Raw genomic sequence first — 27,460 nt, forward strand, 5'->3', positions numbered from 1 at the left:
TTCAGTTGTTATTAATCTTGTATCATCAAATGACTCATACTGTCTACTTAATATCATTTTCTTTCAATTACAGTAAATAATAGACCATCTAACTAAAAAGTATGTATATAGATAGACACCTATATGTTTAGATTTACATCTATTTGTCTATGTCTATCTATATATAAATAATAAATATTTCCCAGTCTCTCATGGATTTCCAGTCTTTTTTTGAGTTTTAGTTTATTCTTTAATTATTTTTTTAGAGCTTGACACATTCTATCTATTTTCCACTGGCATACTGAATAGTGACTTATAAGATTATAAATTACTAGGAGTATAGCTTAACACCATTCCCACCACCAAAGATCTGTGCCTCTACCCTCACCTACAGTGGACCTGAAAATCTATCCTTACCCCCAGAATCTTTTGCTTTGGTGCTATACTCCAAACCTAGTCCAGGTTCTGCTTTGTGTTTACCCTTTCTGTTCTTATTTCTCAGCTTCTATGAGTAAGAGCATCCCCTGTTCATCTTCCTCTTTCTGTCTTATCTCACTTAATTATTCCTTTAAGCTCCATCCAAGATTAGATGAAGAAGGTGACTTCCTCATTCTTAATAGCTGAGTAGGATTTCTTGTGTATACAGACCACAACTTTCTCAGCCACTCACTTATTGTTGGACACTTGGGTTGCTTCCAGGTTTAGGCTATTATAAACCGTGCTGCTATTAACATATGTGTACACAGATCTTTTGAGATGTAGTTCCTTCTTTAGACAAATAAGAACTGAGACAGATAAACATGACGACACTTAGCCATCACGGTGTCATGCCCTCACTTGATAAATTTGCCACAAGTGTAGGACATGGTGTCGGTGGTGAGGACCAGTGAACCAGACAGACCAAATCCCTGCCCCCCCTAAGGGGTTTACCTTCTTTGTCAAACTCCGTCTTCTCAAAGACAGTCTGGTAATAGGCAGAATCATGCCCATGGATCCTTAGCTTGTAGAAAAATTACCCTGAAAAAAGCGAGATTCTAACCCCCAAAGGGTGAGAAGTACTTTGATTCCATCCTTCTAGCTCACACTAGTAATTTCTTTTCTAGCTAATCACTAATCACTATGCCTTAATGTTTTCTTTTATACAAACAGAAGCTTCTTCCACAAAATCCAGCATTGTGGTTCTACTCTGAGATCACAAGTTGTCAATGTTTCTATAAACCCTTGCCAAACAGAACATGAACTCTGCTCAGTGTAACCCAGTGGAAACATATCTAAGTTATTTTTCAACATATTTATTTACTTATGAGAGAGAGAGAAGATTAGAATGACAGAGAAACGTTTAGGTCTGGTGGTTCTGGGAATTGACCTTGGGCTTTAAAATTGTATTCCCTGATGCTGAGTGAGATATCTCCCTGGTTCAGACATGCTGGAGCTTTTTTCCATATCTCTCTCTCTCTCTCTCTATTTTTATAGGTGGGGGGGTGTCATCTCCTGGGCTTCACTGCTCTGACCTAACTTTATCAGATAGTCAGAAATAGAGACAGAAGAGAGAGAGAGGAAAAGATACCACAACACCAAAGCTTCCCCCACGGATGCTAGACTCTAAAAGATAGTGCCTGGTAAAGCAGGTGCACTATCCAGGTGAGCTATCTTGTTGGCTCTGTTTTCTTGAGTATTTCAAAAATCTCTCAAACTGTCTTCTGTTACCTAGTGACTGACCCGCCACCTCTTTTCTGCTAGGTATTTTTTTTTTAATTCAGGGTTTCCCTGCCTGAAGCATGTACTCCATCACTTAGCATGTGTGATTCATAACATTCCCCACCCTTGACAATAGAAAGTGATAGTTTTTTTTAGAGCTGTGTTTTGATGAAAGGAAAAGACCATTCTTAAGAAGATGTGCTGAGCCTGGGTTATCTAACCACCTAGACTCTGTTGGCCAAGGAAAGCAACATCTCAGAGTCCTGTTACACAGAGTCCTGTGTAACAGCCTCTACAATAAAACTCAGACCAGTTTTTGCTGTCAACTTTTAAGTGACTCCATTCCAACTGGGTCCAAAAAATAAGTCAGTAACTCTTTGCTGATTCTATGAGCTTTCCTTCTCATCCTAGCTGTCCTTTGCTAATTAGTTCTCCATATTCCATTCTCTTTTAAGCTTCCAAGTTCCTGCTGTTCTCTTTACCTGGAATGCCCTTCTTTCAACCTTCTATGATAAATCCCCACTCCTCTTGTGGATCCCATTTTAAATATCACTCTTCTGACATCATCCTCAATTCCTCTAGGCAAATGTAGGTTGTTCTCTCCTCTGGCTGTCAGAACGCCAATATATGTATCACCGTACTTTGTCCATTATTGCCTACACTGCTTGGAAGCAGCTATAGAGAAAATGATGTATTTTCTATAACACTATACTCTTCACTGGGCTAACCTTAGTCCCTGATATCTATAAATGTGGATCAAGGGATCTTATCAGAGTTTCATGTATATTATATTGTCAGTTTCTCTTTAATATATTCTTACTTATCACAATAATTAACCATGCTAGAACTAAGAACAAAATCATGGAAACTGTTCACTTATCAAGAATGAGAATAAATTTTCTGAGTTTTTACTGGCAAAGAGTCTTGTTAAGAACCTAGTGGCATTTAAGTTCCAACTTAAATTAAGGCATTATGTGTCAAGCTGGTCCATCAACAATTTCCTGCTGTATGTGGCTGTTAAAATAGACAAAACAGCAGATATAAGATGGGATTTTCTGTGCATTTACACTATCATTTTTCTATGTGGCTAGTGGGATTCTCATTTCATCCTAAATCCTAACTGTTTCTGTTTCTTTTTTTTTTAATATTTATTTTATTTATTTATTCCCTTTTGTTGCCCTTGTTGTTTTATTGTTGTAGTTATTATTGTTGTCATTGTTGGATAGGACAGAGAGAAATGGAGAGAGATGGGGAAGACAGGAGGAGAGAAAGATAGACACCTGCAGACCTGCTTCACTGCCTGTGAAGTGACTGCCCTGCAGGTGGGGAGCCGGGGTTCGAACCGGGATCCTTATGCCAGTCCTTTTGCTTTGCGCCACCTGCACTTAATCTGCTGAGCTACAGCCCGACTCCCCTGTTTCTGTTTCTTATGCTTCAAGAATTGATTGTAGCCTGTAGCCTACAGTTTATGGGTATGTGCTAGCTTACAATGTCCAAGCATACTCCATTAGAATTCAGCTGCATAATCACATGCCTAAGCAGGAATTTCTTTCTTTCTTTCTTTCTTTCTTTCTTTCTTTCTTTCTTTCTTTCTTTCTATCACTCCACCTCTTATTTCTTTCTATCATTCCTCCTCTTTCTTTCTATCATCCTCTCCTCTTCCTCCTCCATCTTCTCCTTTCTTTCTTTCTTTCTTTCTTTTTTTCTTCTTCTCCTTCCTCCTCCTCCTCCTCCTTCTCCTCCTCCTCCTCCTTTTTCTTTTTCTTTTTCATCACTGGGACTTCACAACTTTAGGTCAATTTTCAAGATAAATGGAGAGAGAGGAAGAGGAGAAGAGAAGGGGAGGGGAGAGGAGAGGAGGAGTGGAGGGAAGAGGAGAGAATAAGAGAGGAGAGAAGAGCAGAGAGGAGAGGAGAGGAGAGGAAGGGAGAGGAGGGGAGAGGAAGGGTGAGGAGAGGAAAGGGGGAGGGGAGAGGAGAAGGGGAAGGGAGAGGGGAGGAGAGTTGAGGAGAAGGGAGGAAGAGGGAGAGGAGAGGAGAAGGGGAGGGGAAAGATGAGGAGAGAGGAGGGGAGGTGGGAAGAGAAGAAAAAAGAAGAGAAGAGAGGGGAGGGGAGGGGAGGGGAGGGGAGGAGAAGAGAAGAGAAGAGAAGAGAAGAGAAGAGAAGAGAAGAGAAGAGAAGAGAAGAGAAGAGAGATATAGGGTCCAGATGGTGGCATACAAGGACCCAGGTTCAAGTTCCGGGTCCCAACCTGCAGGGGGAAAACTTTCTGAGTAGTGAAGCAGGGCTGCAGATATCTCTTTGTCTCTCTCCCTCTCTATCTCCCCTCCCCTTGCAATTTCTCTAAGACTATGTCTTCATTAGCATTTCAGTAATTCAACCTTCTGGTGGTTCCTTTGAAATTTCTTTAATCTTTGGCATTAAAACACCTAAGATGTGTATCCTGGGGTTGAGAATATCTGGGCAGCTGTACTACCATTGCTCTGAGCAGATCTGAGGTGAGACTGGGACCTTCCCCAGCTGGTGACTACACGTTGTAAAAATGATCACTTAAAGCCTATTTCTAAGTGGGTGCTAACTTAAGAAAGACTTACAAGTAGTGCATCTTTATGAAACATCAAATCATTTGGGATGCAGTTTGGGCATCCCAGGAAATCACTTTAAGGACTTGGTTTGCTTCACTAGGTGCACCTGCTCAGTTGTCTCACCTGCTCAGTTGTTTGTTGACAAACTTCTAAAGAGCAAATGCAGGTTGGAATTTTCACTTTAACTCCCTAAAACTGTGTTTTGTGTGTTTTTAATTAATGGATAGTAGAAATAGGAGAGGGGAGACAGAATAATGGTTATGCAAAGAGACTTTCATACCTGAGGCTGTGATATCCCACATTCAGTCCTCAGCACCATTATAATAAGCCTAAGATGAGCAGTGCTCTGGTGTCTATCTCTTTCTCTTTCATTCTGTATCTCTCTCATTAAAAATAAATAAAATTTAAAAAATACAAATAAAACATTTTAGACAGTAAGGTGATAAGGGAACAGCAGATGTAAAGAAGGGTAAGGAGACAGGCCGGGTGGTGGTGCACCAGGTTAAACACACATTGTACTAAGCACAAGGACTTATGCAAGGATACAGATTTGAGCCCCCACACCTCACCTGCAGAAGGAACACTTCACACACAGTGAAGCAGGTCTGTAGATGTCTATCTTTCTATCTCCCTTTCTGTCTTCTACTCCTCTCTCAATTTCTGTCTGTCCTATCCAATAAAATGGAAAGAAAAAAAGAGGCCACCGGAAGTAGTGGATTAATAGTGCCAGTAAGGAGCCAGAAAACAAAAGGGAGATAAAGAGAGAGAATCAGATGAAAGGGTGGTGGTGGTGGGAGACTGTGACCTAGTTTCCTGCACTCTTCAGCATTTATTTCCCTCCCCAGGACCTTTGCATCTCCTGCTTGCTATGCCCTCTTGTAATTCTATTAACCTAACTAGTTTTCATTAACCTCAATAGTGTCACTCACTGAGATTTTCCTGAGCTGTTTGTCTTCCATAGGTGTACCCTACTGGTCTCTCTCTCTTCTATCTTATTTCTTTTCTTTCATAGTTCTTAGCATAAAGTCTCATTCTATGTCCACTGTTTGTTCATTTGCCTTTTTCCCTGAGGACTGTAAGCCACAATGTGATAGGCCTCCTTTTACTGTCTTCAAATCGTGCATCCCAAAGGCAGAATGCATTATAGACAAGGGCATAGGTACCCAGTGAGTGTCAAATGAATGAACAACAGAGGGCGAATTTCAGAGCAAGAAAAGCATGTGAAGTGAGAAAGGGAGGGTTAGGGGGAAGGAGAGGGAAGGAGAGGGAGGGAGAGGGAGAGAGAAGGAGAGGGAGAGTGAAGGGGGTAGATTTAGCTTGTTCAAAGATAAGTGTCAGCTCAGAAGTTTCTCAGTTGCCCAGCCTGCTTAGTTTCCATCTGATTGATGCTAGTCTCTAGACAGGCTGTGCAGAGCAGAAGCACAGGCAGGAATTTGAAGGCTGGGCTTCCCTAAAGATAAGTTTCCTCACCCTGATTTAAGACAGAACTGGCTCCATGCCAGAATACAAGTAACCAGATCAGAGCTTTTAAATGTGATGCCAGTTTCCATGTTGGTGAATTTCCTTTAAATCATAGAAAACTAAAACATAGTTACCCCAAACTAGCTCAGGAAAAAAAAACCTTGTGGGTACAAGTGAGTTGCCTACTATTTTGTGTTGGCATGGTAAGAGATAGTCGTTCTTCTCTCCTAAGATACAGATGGTGGGTGATTTTGAGAAATGTCTATCTACACAGCATAAACTTGAAGCCTCCTCTGTCTGGACTGGTGTATAAAATAATTAACACTGCTGAGATGGCTGGACATTCACTACAGGGGACACAAGATAAGTACTCATTTGGGAAGCAACAGGGCAACTCAGGGCAACAACAGCAAGTCAGAACTAATCCAGGACCCTTAACAAGGTCCTCACTGAGATCAGACTGACTGTGGCTGAGCTATCTATCTACCTTGTGTCAATTCTTGGGACACAGAAGATGTTCTTCTCACTGTCTCATAGCTTCTTGGGTTTCCTTCCTCCACTCTTCACCTCCAGACCTTCAAGTGCAGTCTGTAAGATCCTTCCGTCAGTGGTGAGCCTGAATTTTATTTCATTTTATTTTAAAGAATTTTTTGTTTTAAATCTTTTTATTTATCTATTATTGGATAGAGACGGAGAGAAATTAAGATGGGAGGAGGAGATAGATAGAGGGAAAGAGACAGAGAGACACCTGCAGCCCTGCTTCACCACTTGGGAAGCTTTCCCTCTACAGGTGGGGACCAGGGGCTTGAACACAGGTCCTTGCACACTGTAATGTGTGCGCTTAGCCAGGTGTGCCATTGCCTGACTCTTGTGATCCTGAGTTTTATAACTATGACTTTCACATGACCATAGCATCTAGGATAATGGACCTGAATGTAAGTTTGGATTGATAGCTTCTGAATTTGGTTTATTCTTCATTTGCTGACATGAGTTAATTCACTGTTTTCTGTCTACATGCCCATTTTCTTGTCACTACCTGATGGAGAACAGTCTACACACTGCTGTCAGATTAATCTTCCCCAAACACTTCTTTGATCATGTCACTCACTTTGTTCAAAGGACCTTAAATGGCCCTGTTTTCTGTCTGCAAAGGTTCAAATACTTTTTGTAGCCTGGTCTTCAAGGCCCACCACCAGCTGACCCCACTGAAAACTGCTTTTGCTGCCCATCCCTGTTGTATAAATGGGAGAGATTACAGAGATGGATTCCTTCAGACTGATCAATTTTCTAATTGGGCCTTCAGTGGTTTGGTGTAAACATCATAATTCATGTCAATAACTGATCCTGTCGGACTTGGTATTCATATGAAACACCCCATACATTTAGAGCATCAATAACGTTCCAATACAGGAATTATGCAGAAATACTTTCTCTCTTGGCAAATACAAGGAGTGCTAAATCCCTTGGGCAGTTGGGACTGCTTGGAAAATCTAGATGCCATACCAAATCCAGAATAAAATAGTGATCTCTTGCTACACCAAGTGTGATCATCAGCAGCAATGATTTAGAAAATGAGAATGATTATATTTTTATTTTTGAGCATTAAATATTCATATATATATATATATAATTTATGGAGGGATTTGGATTTATGTAGCAGACTCTAGTTTCCATCACGGAGGTCTAATCTTAATGGCCACTTTTGAATTCCATTCATCTCTACACTAGCCACAAAAGCGTTTGGAGACTAACATGAAGCTTTGGGTGGTGATTTGGTTGGAATGCTTGTTTTTGAGTCTTAGCTTAAAAAATCAAATCCATCCAAATATATGCTCATAATCACCCATTGTCTCACTATATTCTCTTCAGCACAATAACTGAAATTAGTATATATATTACGAGAACACTGTCCAGCTATGGCTTATAGTGGTACAGTAGCTTGAACCTGGAACTTTAGAGCCTCAGGTATGAGAGTCTATTTGTATAACCATTATGCTATCTACCTTCCACCAAAATTTTTTTGTCTAGCTTCCTGAGTTCAAATTTCAGCTCACAGCTTTTACTATGTGTTGCAATATGAGAACATTGTCTCCATTTGCTCTTCTACAAAATAGAGAGAACTGGAGGGGGGCATGGGTAAATAACATAATGGTTATGCACAGACTCTCATGCCTGAGGCTCCAAAATGAACAGACCAATAGAAGTTCTATGAATGTTAAATGAAGCCATGCATGCACATTGCCTAGCACATGGAAGAACATCAACAAGTGGCAGTTGTTATTACTGAATGAAATTTTTCTCTCATGGGAGAGAGAGAGAGATAGAGAGAGAGAGAGAAAGAGAGGGAGAACAGATTCAAGTTTCTGGGCAACACATGGAAGGCACTGGGAGAGAAGCTCTAGTTCGATAGTGTCTCTCTCTCTCTCTCTCTCTCTGACTCTCTTCGTGCTTGTCTGTTTAAAAAAATATATAGTGGCCCAGGAGGAGTGAAATCACACATGCTGGAGGCCCCGGCTCTAATAAAAAAATAAATTTAATCCTTTAGGAAGCTGTAAAGTAGGTGGGTTCAAATGCGGGGGCTGGGTGATGGAGCACCTGGTTGAGTGCACATATTACAGTGTGCAAGGACACTGCTTGGAACCCCTGGTTCCCACCTGCAGTGGGAAAGCTTTGTGAATGGTGAAGCAGTGTTACAGTGTTACATGTGTCTCTCTCTTTCTCTCTCTCCCCCTCTCTACCACCCCCTCCCTTCTTGATTTCTGGCTGTCTCTAGTCAATAAATAAAGATAATAATGTATATATATATAATTTTTTAAAAAGAAACTCAAATGCCTTCAGAGGTCAGGCAGGTAATGAACTAACTCTGTGGGATACTGGGTGGTAGAGAGTAGAGTAATCAGGACCAAATCATGGCACGCCTGATTGAGAATACATGTTATAATGTGCAAGGACCCGGTTTGAGTCTCTGGTCCCCACCTGCAGGGGGAACGCTTTGCAAATGGTGAAGCAGGGCTGCAAGTGTCTCTGTTTCTCACCCTCTCTACCACACCCTTCCCTTTTGATTTCTGGCTTTGTCTGTCCAATAAGTAGAGATAATAAAAAAAAAAATTCTAAAAAGAGAGTAGAGTTTGCAAGAGTTGCCAAAGATTTGCCCCCTCCTTAAGACTTAAAAGAAAAGCTAACCCAGTGTGCTAGCAAGTCTGTGGATCAGGCTTGTCCAAGGCTGTGGATTGCCCACCAGTGCTTATCCTGATTAGAAAACAACAGGGGAGTTGGGCGGTAGCACAGCAGGTTAAGCACACATGGCGCAAAGCGCAAGGACCACTGACATAAGGATTCTAGTTCAAGCTCCCAGCTCCCCACCTACAGGGGAGTCGCTTCATAGGAGGTGAAGCAGGTCTGCAGGTGTCTATCTTTCTCTCCCCCTCTATCTCCCCCTCGTCTCTCCATTTATCTCTGTCCTATCTAACAACGATGACATAAATAATAACAAGAATAATAACTACAATAACAACAAAAAACAAGAGCAACAAAAGGGAAAAGAAATAAAGAAATGAAAGAAAGAAAGAAAGAAAGAAAAAAAAGAAAGAAAGAAAGAAGACAACAACAGCAGTAGCAACAACCCCAAATTGTGAGCCTGGACGTACAGGCTGTACACTTGCTCTGCCAAGTCCAGCACCATCAGTCTGGGCAGGCTCCTTGCCTGCCTGGCTTCTGTTCCTCCACCTGCACAGTGAGCAAGTGGAGGCCCCTCCTATGCCCACTAGTTAACTGGAATGAGAGAAATGGGAACCATAATCTTTAAAACCCATTTGCAATGATTTTGAAAAGACATATAAATAGTAGAGAGCCAGTTACCATGTTTAAAAAATTCATAAGAGATTTAGCAGTACCTAAAGAGCGTGTCCTGATTGATGTTGAAAAGGCTGCCTGGTCTGGGGGTATAGATCTGCCTGCCAATGCCCATGTCCAGCAGAGAAGCAATTACAGAAGCCAGAACTCCCACCTTCTGCACCCACAAAAGAATTTTGGTCCATACTCCCAGAGAGAGGGAGAAATATTAGGGAAAGATGACTAGAGGGCTGTTGGTCTGCTTCTAAATTCTGCTTCTAAGACCCCTTCTGTTGCATTGCTTGAAGCTGTGGTCTATTTATATAGTCATTGTTTTGTTCGCATTGGTTTAATCCCCACTTGTTCTCATTCTTTTCCACTCCACTCCGTCTCCTAGTCACACCCTGTTTTCCACCATTCTCTTTTCGCTCCACCCTCTCTAGGTCACATCCTGTTTTTACACTCTACCACTTCCTTCCTGGAGAGTATGAATGCAGATGAATAAAGCCAGCATTGCATTGCATTGCTTCCCAGCTCAGCCATGAGTCCCTGGTCATCTGTCTCCTGCCTGTGAAGCTAGCCCAGCATCTGGCACCCCGAACTGAGACCAGCAGCAGGCTCTGGGCTCCAATTCCATCCGGACCCAGAGAGAGACGAGGAAAAAGAGAAGGTATTTGAAAGTAGTTATAGATTTGACATAAAATTCAAGAAAAGGCAGGGCAATGGGGAAAATGGGCAGATAGATAGATAGATAGATAGATAGATAGATAGATAGATAGATAGATAGATGATAGATACAGAAATAATAGTCAACCTATATATGTGACCTTGGGAGAACCACTGTAGTTTCCAGTGGAGGGGATGGTATGGAATTTTACTCTTCTAATTTTGAAATTTTGAAAATCACTCATAAAAAAAGAAAAAAAAATCTCCCCAGTGGAGAATTCTGGGGAGGACACCCCAGATCTGAGGTGAGGTATCAGGGGGGAGGCTGATTGGGCCATTTTTGTACAAAAGGCCAAGAGGCAGTGTGTTTGACTGAAGTGGAGAACTGGGTGACAGCCAGCAGCACTACCCAGAGTGGAAACCCAGCCCAAACCACATCAGAACTGGTCAACGTGGAGAAGTGACCCCAGCATGCCTGAGCATGGGCAGTGAGTGGTCAGGTGGAAGAAAAGCAAACTAATACAGGCAGGAAGGTATTTCAGCTTCCACACAGTGCTTTTCTATTTCCTCTTCTGATCAGGAAACTTCATTTATTACTTGTTTTAGTGTCATGTTTTGGGCTATCAGTCTTATTCCCTGTTTTAGATTGTCTTAAATTTTTATTTTCCAAAGATGGACATTGGCCAATTTATCGTTCCCACCCCACCTGGTCTACCCACAGTGAGGCTGATTTCCCATCCCAACACCCCACTCAAAGGCTGTGTCTGTGGTCTTTTCTCTCCACTCCAGGTGGGGGCCTCTGACTGCTCCTGCCCATCAAGGCAGACAGAAACGAGGGAGGCTGTGGGATTTCTGAGGCAGCCATTAAATGAATGTAGCTTCTACTTGGTTCTCTCACTTGAATTTACTCTTGGCCTCTGGCTGCTATGCTGGAGAGACCAGATGAAGAGATGGTGGTTGCTACTGTGTACTGTGCCCTAAATACCAACCACCCAACCCAGATAAGAAAATCTTCCCTGAGTCGAGATACAGGAGAAAGCCACCAAGAAGATTTCCCCAAGAACTGTCCCATTCCAAAATTATGACACACCCAAGGCAGACCTAACCAGGCAAGCCCCCCCCCATCTTCTTGACCCATAGTATGTATATGATTGTATATGATATATATTGTTCAAAGAAGCCATAAATCTGAATTTTGTAAGAAATCATCTAATTAATTTTTGAAATTTCTTTCTTATGGGATCAATGGTTTACAATATATGGTAAAATACAGTAGCTTGTACATGCATAACATTTCCACACTAGGTCCTCCTCTGCCATCATGTTCCAGGACCTGAACCCTCTCCCCCCACCCAGAGTCTTTTACTTTGGTGCAATACACCAGCTCCAGTCCAAGTTCTGCTTTGTTTTCCCTTCTGTTCTTGTTTTTCAGTTTCTGTCTATAGGTGAGATCATCCCATTTTCATTCTTTTGTTTCTGACTTATCTCACTTCACATGATTCCTTCAAGCTCCATCCCAGATAGGGTAAAGAAGGTGAATTCACCATTTCTAATAGCTGATTAGTATTCCATTGTGCATATATACTATAAAATTAATCCTCTGATTATTTTTAAGTTACTAAAAATTGCATAAGCATGCTATATCTTCTGAGCCATAGCCCAGTAAACCTCTAGTTAAAGAGATTTTTGTTTGTTTTTTTCTTTTTGCCACTGTGCATGATGGATAAACCTCAAACCCAAGATGAAGAGATTACAGATTTCTTAGTGATGGTGACATTTGTGACGACGGTGACTAAGTCAACATAGCACTGGGTGGAAGATAATTGCTGCTGTCAGTAGAGTAGGATTCAGCCTTTAATTCACTGTAGTAACTGGGTAAGGCCACTTATTCATTGAGTAAATCTACATGGTCAGGTAAGGGAAGCAGAGCCTTCATCTGTCCCAAGGCCAAGTGCCAGTTTTTTACTCTGGAAAAACTTAAGAAGACACTGTCCTCAGCATCTACTTGCTACCCCATGAGATACTTACCTCTTTGCCCAGTGCTGCTTGAGAGTCTGATACAAGTCTTCTATCTCTCAGAAGGAACCCAGAAGCCATCTTTTCTCTCTATTTTGGATAATATTTTGGGTAGATTCTGTTACTTTACTCCATGAGCTTTTCTTTTTTCCCTTTGGCTATTCCAGTTCTTTTGGAAAAAATTAATCTCCCTTTCTATCTACCCTTGAATATACAACATCACAGGCTGAGCTGCCCTCTGAGACTCCGAGGAGTACAGTTCTAGGAGGATGGCATGAACACTTAATATTCTCGAGATAAATTTTCAATAAACTCTCTCAGTAAATCACACAGGCAGACGAGTGCCTTGTCAATAAATATACATCACATTCCGCTGAGAGACAAATGTATTTAGAGCTCACTCACACAACCCAGTACCATAAACTATATTCATAAAGCAAAGGGAAAAGAGAAGCCAAGATTAGCAAAGTTCTTTCAACCTAGCCCAGAGACTATTAATCTGCATGGATAAAATCCATGGCATTTATTGTACTAGAGCACACATTTCAGAGAAAAAAAAATATATATATATATGATTTTGCTTCTTCCTATATCTATTAACCAGGAAAATACAGTCATCTGTACTCTGTCTCCAGGCATTAGTGCAAATCAGTAAAGAGATCCCATTGATGGCTCTTTTTTGGACTCTAACCACAATTGAACTCTGTGCTTTCCATCACTCACTCACCCCGTTGTGTACAAAGAAGCAGATATGCAATATAGCAGGAGCCTGAAGAAAAGGTCTGGCTGTTCTGTCAAAACTATTTAGTTCAATATTGTTCTCAACGTGGCACCGTAGCCCTGGACATGACACCCAGCACGTCCAAACAGACATGATTATATATGAGACAGAAAGGCACTTACATCACCACAGGTTGTTATGCTTTAAAGGGCTTTTTCCCCCCTCTTCAAATTAAAAGTTTTCAAAAATGAAATAAAAATAAACCTTTGAAGATACCAGATTGAGACTGAATTTGGAAGGGCCTCCTGCCTAGTGTATACTAAAGAAACATTTTCTGGGTTTGTCCCTGATGATTTTCCTTGTAGTTGAGAAACACAATCCACTGGGAGCTTTTGTGGCAGAACAAGAATTTTATGAACACGAACTTTACAAAGACTTCCCTAGGAGATTTAAGGTCTGGAAATCAATAGATCAATCAGCAGCTTTTATCAGTCTATAATGGTTCTCTCTCTTTGGATGTTTGGATGAAAATGGGATCAACGTAAATTGAACACGGAATCACTTATTCTTACAAGTTAAATTTGTCAAACTGGAAGGCACATAAATGACATGAAATATAATCATTTTTGAATTTGGGACCCTTCAGGGTGCACGTTGATTGAAGAAAAAAGAACCAGATGTTTCTTCAGCAGGACTCATAGAAGCAATCTAAATATCCTTCAATCCCTGACACTTCTGATCATTTCCCAAAGAAACCAATTCATTAGCTAATTATGGGGTATACTTATCATGTAATATATAATTGGCCCAGGGAAGATAGCCTTCAAAGATGGCTGGCTGAGTTTGTAGAATCTGTTTTTGCCAAAGTCTTCCCAAGGAAATAGGGGAAGATTAATGAGCACTACCTCATCTTATTTCCACTTTACTTGTAATGATAAAGGCCCAAGTGCTTGCAACCTCTTCTTTTAATAAAGTTAGGTTGGCAGGTAGTTTTTAGGCAGAGGAGTTAGGAGAAAAATACAAAAATTATGTTGGGAGATAAGAAAGCTCTAGTCAGTCCCTCATTAAAAAAAAAAAAGATCAAACTAGACTTAGGTTTTCATTTTTTGAAATGCACAAAGGTAGTAAGCCAGAACATCTCTCATTCCCAATTTCAAATAAGGCATTTTAAAGATCCCAGTTCAAGCCCCTGGCTCTCTACCTGCAGAGGAGTCACTTTACAAGTGGTAAAGCAGGTCTGCAGGTGGCTATCTTTCTCTCCCCCTCTTTGTCTTCCCCTGCTCTCTCCATTTCTCTCTGTCCTATCCATCAACGAAAATAATAACTACAACAATAAAACAATAAGGGCAAAAGAGGGAATAAATAAATAAATATTAAAAATGTTATTTAAAAAAAATGTGCTGGAAATTTCTTCATAATTCAGAATATCAATATTAGTGATGATCTTTATACATTGTCTCTGTAGTGCCTAGTATGTAGCATTCCATATAATCTTATTTTAATCTTTTAAAAATATTTTTAATATTTTATTTATTTATTTATGAGAAAGATAGGAGGAAAAAGAAAGAACCAGAAGTCACTCTGGCACATGTGGTGTTGGGGATCAAACTCGGGACCTCATGCTAGAGAGTCCAAAGCATTATCACTGCACCACATCCACTTAAAAATATTTTTTATTATCTTTATTTATTATTTATTGGGTAGAGACAACCAGAAGTAGAGAGGGAAGGGGTGATAGAGAGCATGAGAGACAGAGATACACCTGCAACCCTGCTTCACCACCCACAAAGCTTTCCCCCTACAGGTAGGGACCAGAATTCAAAACTAGGTTCTTGAGCATTGTAACATGTGCTCAACCAGGTGCACCACCACATCTTATATGATCTTTAGAGCAAAATTAGTCTTTATCACCATTACTATCTCTTATTATACCTATTTTGTATATGAGACAATGGATGCACCAGTCTATAAGGTGCCTATAAGTCTATAATCTTTAAATCCCTTGTAGGAGAGTTATGAGACAAACTACAAGATACATGGTCAGTTTTTCAGATGAATACCATTGTGTATATTTTTCAGTATAAGTATGTAGCAGGAAATAGTGCCAAGTATATTGGAAAATATATACCTGCTGTACAAAATTTAACTGAGTACCCAGAATTTAATTTATTTTTATCTTTATTTTGTTTTTTGATAGAGGGTGAGAGACAGAGGGATAAAGAGACAGAAATGAGAGACCCATGAAGTTTCCTCCCAAAGGTGGGGACCGAGGACTTGAACCTGGGTATATGCATATGATAACATGTGAGTTCTACTGGGTGCAGCATGACCCAGGCCCCACATCCAGCATTTTAAAAATTTTATTAATGACTTAATATTTGTTTACAAAATTTCATATCAACAATAGTATAATTCCACACCATTCCACCACCAGAGCTCTGCATTCTCAGTACCTCCATTGAAAGCCACAGATCTCCTAAGATTGCAGACATGCTTTAACCATCATCTCTACAGCCACCTGTCTAGATTTGTACATAATGCCCCCTTTTCCTTCTAGATCCAGTCCCCTCTTTCTCTTCAAGCCACACATAACCCTATTACTACATTCAAATATTCCTCCCTTTTTCCTACAGTAGTTCTCCCAAGGCCACAGACATGCGCTGACTAGTATTTCTACAACTATCTGGCTATATTTATGTATATTTGCCCATTTTTTTCCCGTGATCCCATCTTCCCTTCCTTTCTAAGTCACACCTACACCTAGTATTCCTACTGAATGCCCTTTCTTTTTTTCCTCTTCTCTCTCTGGGTCCTGATGGAATTGGAGTTCAGAGCCCTCTGGTATTCTTTCCCAATCATATCTGCCCCTTTGGAAGTATGGATAAAAATTCTTTTTAAATTCATACTGGCTTCTGTAATTGCTTTTATGCTGGACATGGACATTGGCAAGTCAATTCATATCCCCAGCCTGTTTCTACCTTTCCCAGGTGGGGTGTTTTCTAAACTTTTTTTTTTTTCTTTTAACCAGATCGCTGCTTAGTTCTGGGCTATAGTTTGTGCCAGGGATTGAACCTGGAACTGCTATTGTCTCAGGCAAGAGAGTCTATTGCATAAACCACTATGCTATCCCCCTGGCCCATCCAATATCTTTTTTATTTGCCAAATTTGGCAAGTGGCTGGCAGAACCAAACAAATCTTCTGACCCTCAAGCTAGAACTCTTAGCCACTATACTAACTGTTTCCTTATTCAGAACAATTGAGTTTGAAAGCTCCAAACTTAGCAAAAAGACAACTGTTTACTTAAGCAAAACAGCACTGAATGTGGAATGCATAAAGCTCATTTAGAACACTGGTGGTTGGTGTGATAGGCATTTCTTTTGTCTGTGAAGGGGTTGGGAGACAGGAATTAGCTGAATGAATGGTCAGAGAAGTAGAGCAGGGGAGATTCTGGTCTCTCAGCTAGGGGAGACGGATTGCTTCTCATCAGGTGACCACACTGCCATCTGTCAGCACTGCCCAAGGAGTGTCAGTCTTGGGAAGCACTTTGAATGAGGAGCACTGAGACTCCTTTCCCTACCCCCACTCAGACTTCCACCAGCCTCCTGCTCCAACAGTTTCTTTCCTGGAAGTTGATTAGCTTCCAAGATGCTGCACAGAGTTTAGAGGAGAGAAGCTAAAGGTACTTGGTTTGGTGTCCTGACTCTGCCATTTCTTGGTACCTCACTGTCCCCCTGTCTCTCCAGATTTTGTGAGGTTTGCCTGTGAGAACAATAATAAGAAACCATTCACTGTGAAAACTTTTCTCCGTGTCAATGGCTTATCTGAGTGAATTGCTTTGAGTAAATTATTTAGTCCTACAGAACTCTGGTGGTGGGAACTGTGTGGAATTGTACCTCTGTTATCTTACAATCTTGTTAATCATTAAATCACTAATAAAATTTTAATTAAATTATTTTTGTCATTACCCCATATTATGAACTCATAGTATGTGGATGAGGGAAGTGAGAGAGATTCAATCGCTGCACCAGGGTCACACAGATGGGAAAGGAAAGGTTTAAATCCAGATATCCCAGCCCCTAAGTCAGAGTGTTAGGTCTTCTTTCATGTGCAGGGACATGCCAGGCACTGCCCAAGTTTCTGGGAGGCATTCTGAATCCTGCCAACTCCCACAACCCCCACATCTAAACAGTCAACAGAGACCACTCAGCACTGCTTCAGCCCCCTACCTCCTCTGCCTGTAGTCTACCTTCATCATGTCTGTCTCTGAAGCTTGAGTGTGGCATGCACCTGAAGATTCTTCCTTCCTGAGCCCTCCTCCAGCTTGTAACCAAGCACAGCCTTTTAAGTTAGGAAGATGATATCGCCACTCTCAGTATTCCAAGTCTTGGTCCTGCCTGTGGATATCGAGTCCAAGGAAAACCAAGTCCTGCTCTGCAAATTCCAACACTTGTCCCCTTCATCTTGAGAGCTCAATAGGGAAGCCTATTGTTATGTCCACATTACTCTTTCATTTCCCTTAATAGGTGACGTTATTTCATTCTTCCATTCCTTTATGATGCCATTTATAACTCTTAGAATGACCTCCCCTTTTGTTCTGACTATCAAACTCCCTTTTATTCCCTGAAGCACTGGCCAGGGACCATGTAATCCGGGAAACTCTCAACACCTTTAGTTTCCCTCACAACATCACAACTTCTGAACTTCTCTTCTCACTATGTATAAATGCATTTTTATTGTTATTTAATAATGATTAACAAGATTGTAAGATAACAGGGGTACAATTCCCTCCACCAGCATTCCATATCCCCTCCACTCCATGGGAAGGTTCCCTATACTTTATTCCTCTGGGAGTATGGACCAAAATTCTTTATGGTGCAGAAGGTGGGAAGTCTGGCTTCTGTAATTGCTTCCCTGCTAAATGGGCATTGGCAGGTCGATCCATACTCCCAGCCTGTTTCTATCTTTCCCTAATGGGCCAGGGTTCTGGAGAGGCAGGGATCCAGGACACATTGATGGTGTCCTCTGTCCAGGGAAATCTGGTTGGCATCATGGTAAAATCTGGAATGTGTTGGCTGAAGAAGAGTTAAGATATAAAGCAGAACAAATTGTTGTCTAATCATGAACCTAAAAGCAAGAATATTGTAGATGAAGATTTGAGGTCTCCTTTTGGAAAAACCTGGTAGGTCTATTTTAGGTATATTCCAAGGGGCCCATCACTTTACTAGTTTTTGCCTGAGCCTGACATCTAGTATGCAGGTGGACCCTGCATATGCTGTCATAGTTGGAAAAAGGGCGAGAAAGCTGGATCAGGGAAGATAGTAGCTCCCAAATATGGGAAAAGTATATAAATATTGTTAACTGTAAACCCCATCGATTTGATCCAGGGCCCATATTCAGCACAAGAACCTATGTTACCTCTGCATCCCTATAGGTCTGAGCTCCCACTCTGTGCTCACGGCTAGGAACATTCCAGGCTGCACTAATTTCAGGACTCATCCTCTCAGGTGGTAGGTACAGTATGTTATCCAAACTCCCTTCAAAGAATGGAATATTCCCTATCATTGTTGATGTGGAGGGCAAGGTCTTACTGGAGCCCACAAAGGGGTCCATTATGTTGTTCCTGATGGAGATGACCAGTGACAGTGGCAAGAGTTATCTGTTAGAGGTGTAGGCCCATCATGTCAGTGTGGGAATCCCAGGAATCCCTGACTAGGGCCCCAAGTGATGGGGTGGCCTGATAGTGACTAAGGCGTCATCATTAAAGTATGCCAGTCTCTTGCCTTTATTCAGTTTTTGTAGTCCTTACTTTGTCTGACAAGGTTAGCTTTAGAGTGATTGAGCAATGTGTAATAGGAAGTAGGTGAGGAGGGTATCTAGGTTTAAGTAGAAACTATTTCATTAGGTACTTTATGGTGTCATTTCTGGTCTTTCTACTTGCTTGCTACATTTATTGACTCACTGCAAACTATTGTGCACCTTTGCTTTAAGGTATATGATTTCCCCTAACTTATGAATATGTGTATATGGGCCCTATCTCATGGGCCCTGGTCTATATATAGGTTTTGAGGTCTGTTAAGAGGTGTACCACCCAAACTGGAATTAAGGAGTCCTATGAGCTAGAAGAGGTCTCACCAAAGTAACAAAGCTGGAGTGTTTATCTGCAGAGAAAGCCTTCGACAAAATCCAACACCCATTCATGCTCAAAACACTAAAAAAAATGAGAATAGGGAAATTCCTGAAGATAGTCAAGTCCATATACAGCAAACCTACAGCCAACATCATTCTCAACAGACAGAAGCTGAAAGCATGCCCTCTCAGATCGGGTACTATACAGAGCTGTCCATTATCACCATTATTCTTCAGCATAGTATTGGAAGTCCTCGTCATAGCAAGCGTGCAAGAGAAAGGAGTCAAAGGAATACAGACTGAAAGGGAAGAAGTCAAACTCTCACTCTTTGTAGATTATATGAAAGTATACATAGAAAAACCTAAAGAGTCCAGCAGAAAGCTACTGGAAATCATTAGGCAATATAGCAAGGTGTCAGGCTACAAAATTAATGTACGAAAATTAGTGGCATTCCTTTATGCAAACACTAAGTCCGAAGAAGAGGATATCCAGAAATCACTTCCATTCCCTATCACAGAAAAATCAATAAAATATCTAGGAATACACCTGACTAAACAAGTGAGACCTATATACTAAAAACTACAAGTCTCTAAGAAATAGAAAATAATACAAAGAAATGGAAAGATATCCCATGCTTATAGATTGGAAGAATCAATATCATCAAAATGAATATTTTACCCAGAGACATATACAAATTTAATATGATACCCATCACGTTCCCACCAATTTTCTTTAAGAGAACAGAACAAAAATTGCAGTCATTTATCTGGAACCAGAAAAAACCTAGAATTGCCTAAACAGTCTTGAGAAAAATAACCAGAAATGGAGGCATCACACGCCCAGATCTCAAACTATATTATAAGGCCATCATCATCAAAACAACCTGGTGCTGAAACAAAAATAGGCACACAGACCAGTGAAACAAAATTGAAAGCCCAAAACTAACCCCTCACACCTATGGACATCTAATCTTTGATAAAGGGGCCCAAAGGAGGCCCAATGGAGGAAGGAGGCTCTCTTCAATAAATGGTGCTGGGAAAACTGGGTTGAAATATACAGAAGAATGAAACTGAAGCACTTTATGTCACCAGAAACAAAAGTCAACTCCTAATGGATCAAGGACCTGGATGTTAGACCAAAAATTGTGAAATACTTACAGGAAAAGATTAGTGGAACACTTTCCCACCTAAACCTCAAGGACATCTTTGATGAAACAAACCTAATTGCAAGGAAGACGAAAGCAGATACAAACCAATGAGGCTACATCAAATTGAAAAGCTTCTGCACAGCAAAAGAAACCATCACATAAACAAAGAGACCCCTCACAGAATGAAGAAGATCTTCACATGCCACATATCAGACAAGAGGTTAATAACCAAAATATATAAAGAACTCACCAAACTCAGCAACAGAAAAAGCAGCTGACCCCATTCAAAAATGGGCAGAGGATATGAACAGAATATTCACTACAGAAGAGATCCAAAAGACTAATAAACACATGAAAAATTATTGAATATATTGCCTCCCTCTTTCTTTAGCGCCAACCTTTTAGGCATCTATTACAATTAAACTATAACTGCTCATTCCCTCCCTCACCCTGTCTAAACAAGGCAGGCGGCTTGCTGCTACTGCTTATTAATCTTAAGTCAATTTATTGATTAACAGTGGAAGCTGGCTTTAGTATTAGGATGTAGGTAAAAATTCAAAGTTGATTGCTAATGGTTTGGGGGTTGTTTTGTTATTATTGGCTTAACACTATTAAAAATTAAATTCTGGGGGCCTGGCAGTGGCACACCTGGTTGAACGGATATGTTACAATGCTCAAGGACCTGGATTCAGGCCTCCCAGCCCCCACCTGCAGGGGGAAAGCTTTGTGAGTGGTGAAACAGTGTTGTAAATTTCTCTCTATCTCTCTCCCTCTTCCTCTTGATTTCTGGCTGTCTCTATCAAATAAATAAAGATAATAAAATATTTTTTAAAAATGAAATCCCAAATTTTTACAAAGTCCTTTCATTCTTGCAATGCTAGTTTATATAAAGAAAGGTCTGAAAGATGGACTAGAAAGTGAACTTGGGCCAGTGCCTTGCCATGTTTGTGACCTAGGCTGAAACCCTGCAACAGTATAGGAGTGTCATGGCACCAGATGAAGCTCCAGTGCTGTGGTATCTTCCTCTCTGAAGTAAAACAAAGTAACAATAATAATAATGATAATTATTTTTAAAAAGTCAGCCCTGGAGCACTGAAATTGGGTATTCACAATACCCTACCTCTGCAAGAGAAGGAAGAAGAGTGGGAGGAGAAGGAAGGAAGAAATTAAATTTGAAATCTAATTTAGTCTCTCATCCGGATGTAAACACTTTTATAAATATCTTTTGACATTTTGAGGACATTTGCCATTAATGGGAGAAGATAACAACAGGCAGGATGGGCCTGGGAAGACATGTTTTTGGTGTAATGTGTAATGGGAAAGTACCTAATAGTGTCTGAAATGTTTGCTCAGATTCTTCCCCATGGTGGATGATGTCCTGGTGTGAGAATTGCATGACAAAGGAAGAGAGGGAGAGCCATGGCAAAGCTGAGTTAAGGAAGTCAAAAATGCTCTTGGAAAATACAATTGGGGCACAGGAGAGGATGCATAGTGTTCTTTGGTTGTTCCTTGGATGGACGGGCAACATTACTGACTAGCCTGAACCATGTGACCTTCTGCAATGCTCTTCTTTAGTACTTTTATTGAGTTGCAATTCTGTATTAATTACTATCTTTAAAAAAATATCAGCATTTTCCAAGCCCTTCTTTCCTGCCCCCCCCCTTTTTTTTTCTTCAGCACTTTTCTATAGTTCTAAGTTCTTACATGTCTGTCAACTCACTTACTATCTGTATTCTCTCCTGACAATGTAGGCTTCATGAAGACAGATTATTGACTAGATAACATCATCTTATCTGTAATATGTGGTAGGAAATCATTGAAGTACATAAACTAATCATTTCCTGAAAGATAATAAAGATACTACCATTCTTTTTGTTTCATAATTTTTATTAGTGATTTAATATTAGTTTACGAAATTACAAGCTAACAGGAGTACAATTCCACATCATTCCCACTACCAGAGTTCTCTGTTCCCATTGGAAACTACAGTGGTTCTCCCAAGGTCACATTTATGGGTTGACTGTTATTTCTATAACTATCTGTCTCTCTTTATTTTTTCTTTATAGTCCTACCTTCTCTTTCTTTATAAGTCACACCAACACACCAATTACTATTTCTAAATGTCCTTCCTTTTTTTTGTTCTCTTCTTTCTCCAGGCCCTAATGGAATTGGAGTTTAGAGTTTTCTGGTCATCTTCCCCCTAACATTTCTTCCCCTCTCTGGGAGTGTAGACCAAAATTCTATTTGGGGTACATAAGGTGGGAGTTCTGGCTTCTATAGTTGTTTCTCTGTTGGGCATGGGAAGACAAGGCCATTCTAACAGAAATAGGCTTCTGATAGCCAGATCTCAGTGTACCATACATGTAGAATGATGACAAGAGCCCTTCAAAGATGCTATGTGAAATGCATTATAGACACAAACTCTACCTTCCACCTGTCCAGGAGCTAAAGAGATACAATACAAAGAAATTTCATAAGAATGTATGTTTGCTTACCATTAATGAAATCCATTGTGTTTCTGGGATGTTTGGGAAAAGTGTGAAAGTTAAGTCTCCTGGATCCCCATGGTCTCCTAAACCCTATGACTAAGAGGTGCTGCAGCAAATTATTCTCTTGCCTGTCATATTTTCCACTGAATATATGAAAAGTTCCAAACATCAACATCAAACAAAAGCCCAATTTCGCCATGTCTTGCAAAAAAAAAAAAAATCCTTATTCTATTACAACCAGGAATAGGAAGTAGCTATTAAATCATTCCCTTAAGGTATTTTTATTTTGTTGACTCATGAGAGTTGGCTCTGACTCCGCTGGCTCATTCTGAAGCCATATTTGGAGAACTTTGAATTGGTGAGTTTACTTATATGCAGAGAATATTGAGGTCTTTTTTTTTACATTGTTTGCTAAACAATTGGCATTCCTCCTACTTTTCCTTGCATTTATTCATATAACTAAATCAAGGTTTAGTTACATTTGTCAGTGAACTGAAACCGACATCACACTCATCTTGAGAACCCTATCTTTCGGTCTCAACTTTGGTCTTCTAATAAGACCTACTGAGAGAAAATAACTGTCATGCCCATGTTATTTAAAGTTGTTGGAATTCCCACAAGAAAGTTGCTACATAAATAGAAAAAATATACATGTTTATATTAGCAATTAATAACACAATGACAATACGGAAGAGTATTTATTTTGAGAACACAAAACCCTAACAGGTTTCAAAACTTAAGTATTCCCAAATCCCGTGGATTAATACCTATCAAACTTGTTAACATCAAATTAGATTGGAAATCTTGTGCAAAGATGCAAAGTGCAAAGAAAATCTGCCCTTCTGAGCTTTCTGCTATTTCCTGCCTCTCATCGTGCTGCAAATGTTTGAGTTCTGCCTTTCTCCTGGTATTTCAGCGTGCTGGCTTCTGGTCCCAGATGGAACCAAGAAAAGCAGAGGAGTGTGAAAAATAAAAATATTTTCAGTGTTGTTAACCCAACCTTTTAAAGCCTTAAGAGATTTCCTTTGGAATGGTGAAAGAAATGATTAGAATTTAGGGTGCTGGTTCCCTCCCCAGGCCAGATAACACATGTTCTCTTGTTTCTAATGTCGTAAAATGTACCTTAAAGTCACTAAAAGCCAAATCATCTACAGGTTTAGCTGAGCAAATTGGCTTAAAAAGAAATACTTTTGAAGCTAGGTGCCTCCCATGTATGTCGAAGTTTCTATAACTGCCCTGCTGTGTTTTTAAATGATTTCTCCCATTGGAAACCTAATGGTAGCTCCCTGGGGTTCATGTAAAGACCTAGGGTCTTCCAATATTTTGCAGAAGAATCATTTCACAACAGAAAAATATGTGGAGATAATAGGTCTAGCTAAACTACAAGAAAACGGAAAAGAAACTTGGGCTAGATCTTAACCACAAAGTAGACTAAAGGCAGCACATTCAGACTTCTCCATCTCTCCAAGAAAATAAGTCAGTTCTCTCCAGAAATTTTCTGTCTACTCAGATAGATAGGCTCAATTTATTTGCTTGTTTTCTTGTTAGTCTTTACTCTTTGGTATTGAATTGAATGGATTTGATCGTTAAATTTCACCTCTTATCTCACAAACCAAGATGGTTTTGTCAACTAACAGTTTAGGACAGTTTTTTTTTTTTTTTGAGAGTTGATTGGTCTAAATTTTATAAATTTATCATTGAATATCAAGCATTATATAAGTCATGCTTATGTGTTGTCTCATTTAATTTGGAATGACTTCTCTTTTCTCCTTTCACTGTCACCAGGGTTATTGCTAGTGCTTGGTGCCTGCAAGATAAATCCACTGCTGCTGGTGGCCTTTTTTCCCTCCTTTTCTTCACTTCTTTTTTCTTTTCCTTTCCTTTCTTTTCTATTTTAATTTTCTTTATTTGGTAAGATAGGAATGAAGATGGGGAAAGGAGGTAGAGAAGGTGGGGAGAGAGAGAGAGAGAGACACTAGCAGCACTGTTTCAGCACTTCACCCCTGTGGGTGGTGACTGAAGGCTGGAACCCAGATCCTTGATCATGGTAATGTGTGCGCTCAAGTAGATGCATCACCACCTGGCCCCAGTTGAACGGCTTTTGATTGCATCAGTACCACTGCTGCCATTGTGGTAGGATGAATTTTGATTCTCAGAGGTGCTCATCCACTAGTCCTCAGATCCTGTGAACATGTTATCTTGAATGGGAGAGAGAGAGAGAGAGAGAGAGAGAGAGAGAGAGAGAGAGATCGGTCATGTCATGTCAACCGGGCATTTCCAGGACAGGACAGAAGAGATGGCAGACCTGATTAAAATAAAAGAAGCATTTATCTTATCTTCTCTGATATGGTGTCTTCTCTGAGTCTGTGGTTTTGTTTGTTTGTTTGTTTTTGCAATGCACAGCTGAGTTTTTTGAAACTAAACATTCACACTAAAACACATCTTTGCTTCAGATTCAGGTGTCTAAAATACATGGCTGACCTCAGTGAACCTACCAGATATTGTAGCAATTTATTGTATCTGCAGATTTGGTCTCTCAGGTCATAATTCAAAGAACATTGAGAATGTGATGTTTTGTTTTAAGTATTTTAAAGGACAGTGTAGGGAAAGTGCCAAGAGGCAGTCTCCTAGTGACAAAAGAAAGTTTTCATATCCCAATTAAGTTTCTAAATGATTTATACAAATATACGAACTCAGTAAATAAGACCTAAAAGACTATGTCAAGAAATTGGTACTATGTTAAAGAATTTTTCACTTTTAACCCAATGAAAAGGATCTAATTGGACAGATTTATTCAAGGTAAAAGATTGAACGGGTTGCTTTTGGTACCAGAACTAAGCTTGGGTGTTTAGAATATACTTCTCTAAGAAAGTTTCTACCTTAAAGACCTGAAAAACTGACATCAGGTAGAGTCTGGAGAATCCCAGAAAGTACCCAGAGATATTCAGTTGAGGTTCAAGAGTCCAGAATGAGAGAGATTTGTGATGCCCTCCAGGTCACTGCCAGCCATTTATAATGCATCATTTGTACAGCAGAGGAGATTGTGGTGCTGTGGCAGAAAGACCTCTGGGTGTAGATACTGTATTCATTCTTTTAGGGGGAGCTATTCCCCAAAATAACAATTTCATGTCCTCAATGAAGAGAAACAGTTAATTAAATGAGCAGGAAAGAATGAATGCACTCGGAGCCAAGGCGGTAACACACCTGGTTAAGTACACATAATACAAAGTGCAAGGACCCTTGTGTGGGTCCAGATACGAGCCCTTGACTCCTCAAATGCAGGGTGGTTACTTCCCAAATGGTAAAGCAGGTCTGTAGGTGTCTATCTTTCTCTCTCCCTCTCTACCCCCCTCCTCTCTCATTATCTCTTTGTTCTATCCAACAAAATAGAAAAAATGGCCATCAGGAGTGGTGGATTTGTAGTGCCGGCACAGAGCTCCAATGATAACCCTGAAAACAAAACAAAACAAAAAAAAGGATTGATTGCCTCTCCTTCCGAGGGATGGTTTGATTAAGCAGTTAAAAAAGGAGAAGCATATGGAATACCTTGGCTTGCATTTCAGTAACTTCTGGAACAGAAACAAAGGTCTCCTTGTTTAAGATCTCTAACAACATACTTCTAAATATGACATTATTAAAAAAAAACAAACATGATAAAAACACAATATTAACCACAGATCCATAAAAGACAAGCAGAATATCTGTTTAATCACTGTTATTATGACTATTAATTGCATTTCTTTCATGGTGACTCTTGTTGAGCTACAGTGGTTTTCAATAAAAGAAAAAGAAGTGATTTTTGTCGGGGTGGTAATGAAGAGGAACAAAGGCTTAACAATTTTAAAAGCGTGGAATTAATTATTTTGAAAAAATACATCAGGGTTATGAATGATCTGAAAGAACTGTCTCTGGTGCACAGCTCTAAACAACTTGCACTGGTCTATCTATAAATATTATTTTAATAATCACTTTGTGTATGCTGTCAGTTGTTTGTGTTGAACTTCTGAAGCTCTGAAATAGAAAAGTCACTCAATAAGAGTGACATCATGGGGCTTCCATATTCTCCCTCAATGACTTCCAGATCAAATTTTCTCGGCATGTAAGTGAAAAGATGATGTTTCTAACAGCTGGCCCCGCAGACTCAACCTGAGATCTAAAAATCCAGCTGTGTTCACTTTGCTTCTTGTGCCATCACTGTAATGAGCAGGCGACTCGGCTGACATCTGTGTTGGTGGTGCGTGAGGTTGAATGTAATCTAGCTGGTCTCTTCTGTGAAGGATTTTTCTGGCTCTGCTAGCTTGAGAAGAGTGAGGGCGGGGGATAAGGAGTATTTCTGACCATTGTTTGTGTGTTTGTTGGTAAATCTAAGTAAGGATTAGGCAAGTGAAGGGATAGGACATGAAAAAAAGCCGTGCAAAATTACTAAGAGCATCCTAATTGTGTAGAAATGCTTTGCGTTCCCTATAAAGGGGTGGCAATTGAGGCTTGGTGTACCACCCCAAAGAACAGCCCACACACTTGTCACTGCTGTGATAAAGAGACGATTTCTGTGGGCAGAAAAAAAAGTTAAAGAATTTAATTCTCATCTAATGTTAGAAGATGCAAGTAATTCAACATCACCCATGTGCTAAGAGCATGGCTAAGTTAGATGCCACTTGAAGCCCTCACGCTACAGAGCACTTGACATGCCAGTGTTGTGACCCATAACTCTCACCTGTCCCCAAGATTTGTGCATTCAGC

The sequence above is a fragment of the Erinaceus europaeus genome, chromosome 7 (assembly GCF_950295315.1).
Source record: "Erinaceus europaeus chromosome 7, mEriEur2.1, whole genome shotgun sequence".
Classification (NCBI taxonomy): domain Eukaryota; kingdom Metazoa; phylum Chordata; class Mammalia; order Eulipotyphla; family Erinaceidae; genus Erinaceus; species Erinaceus europaeus.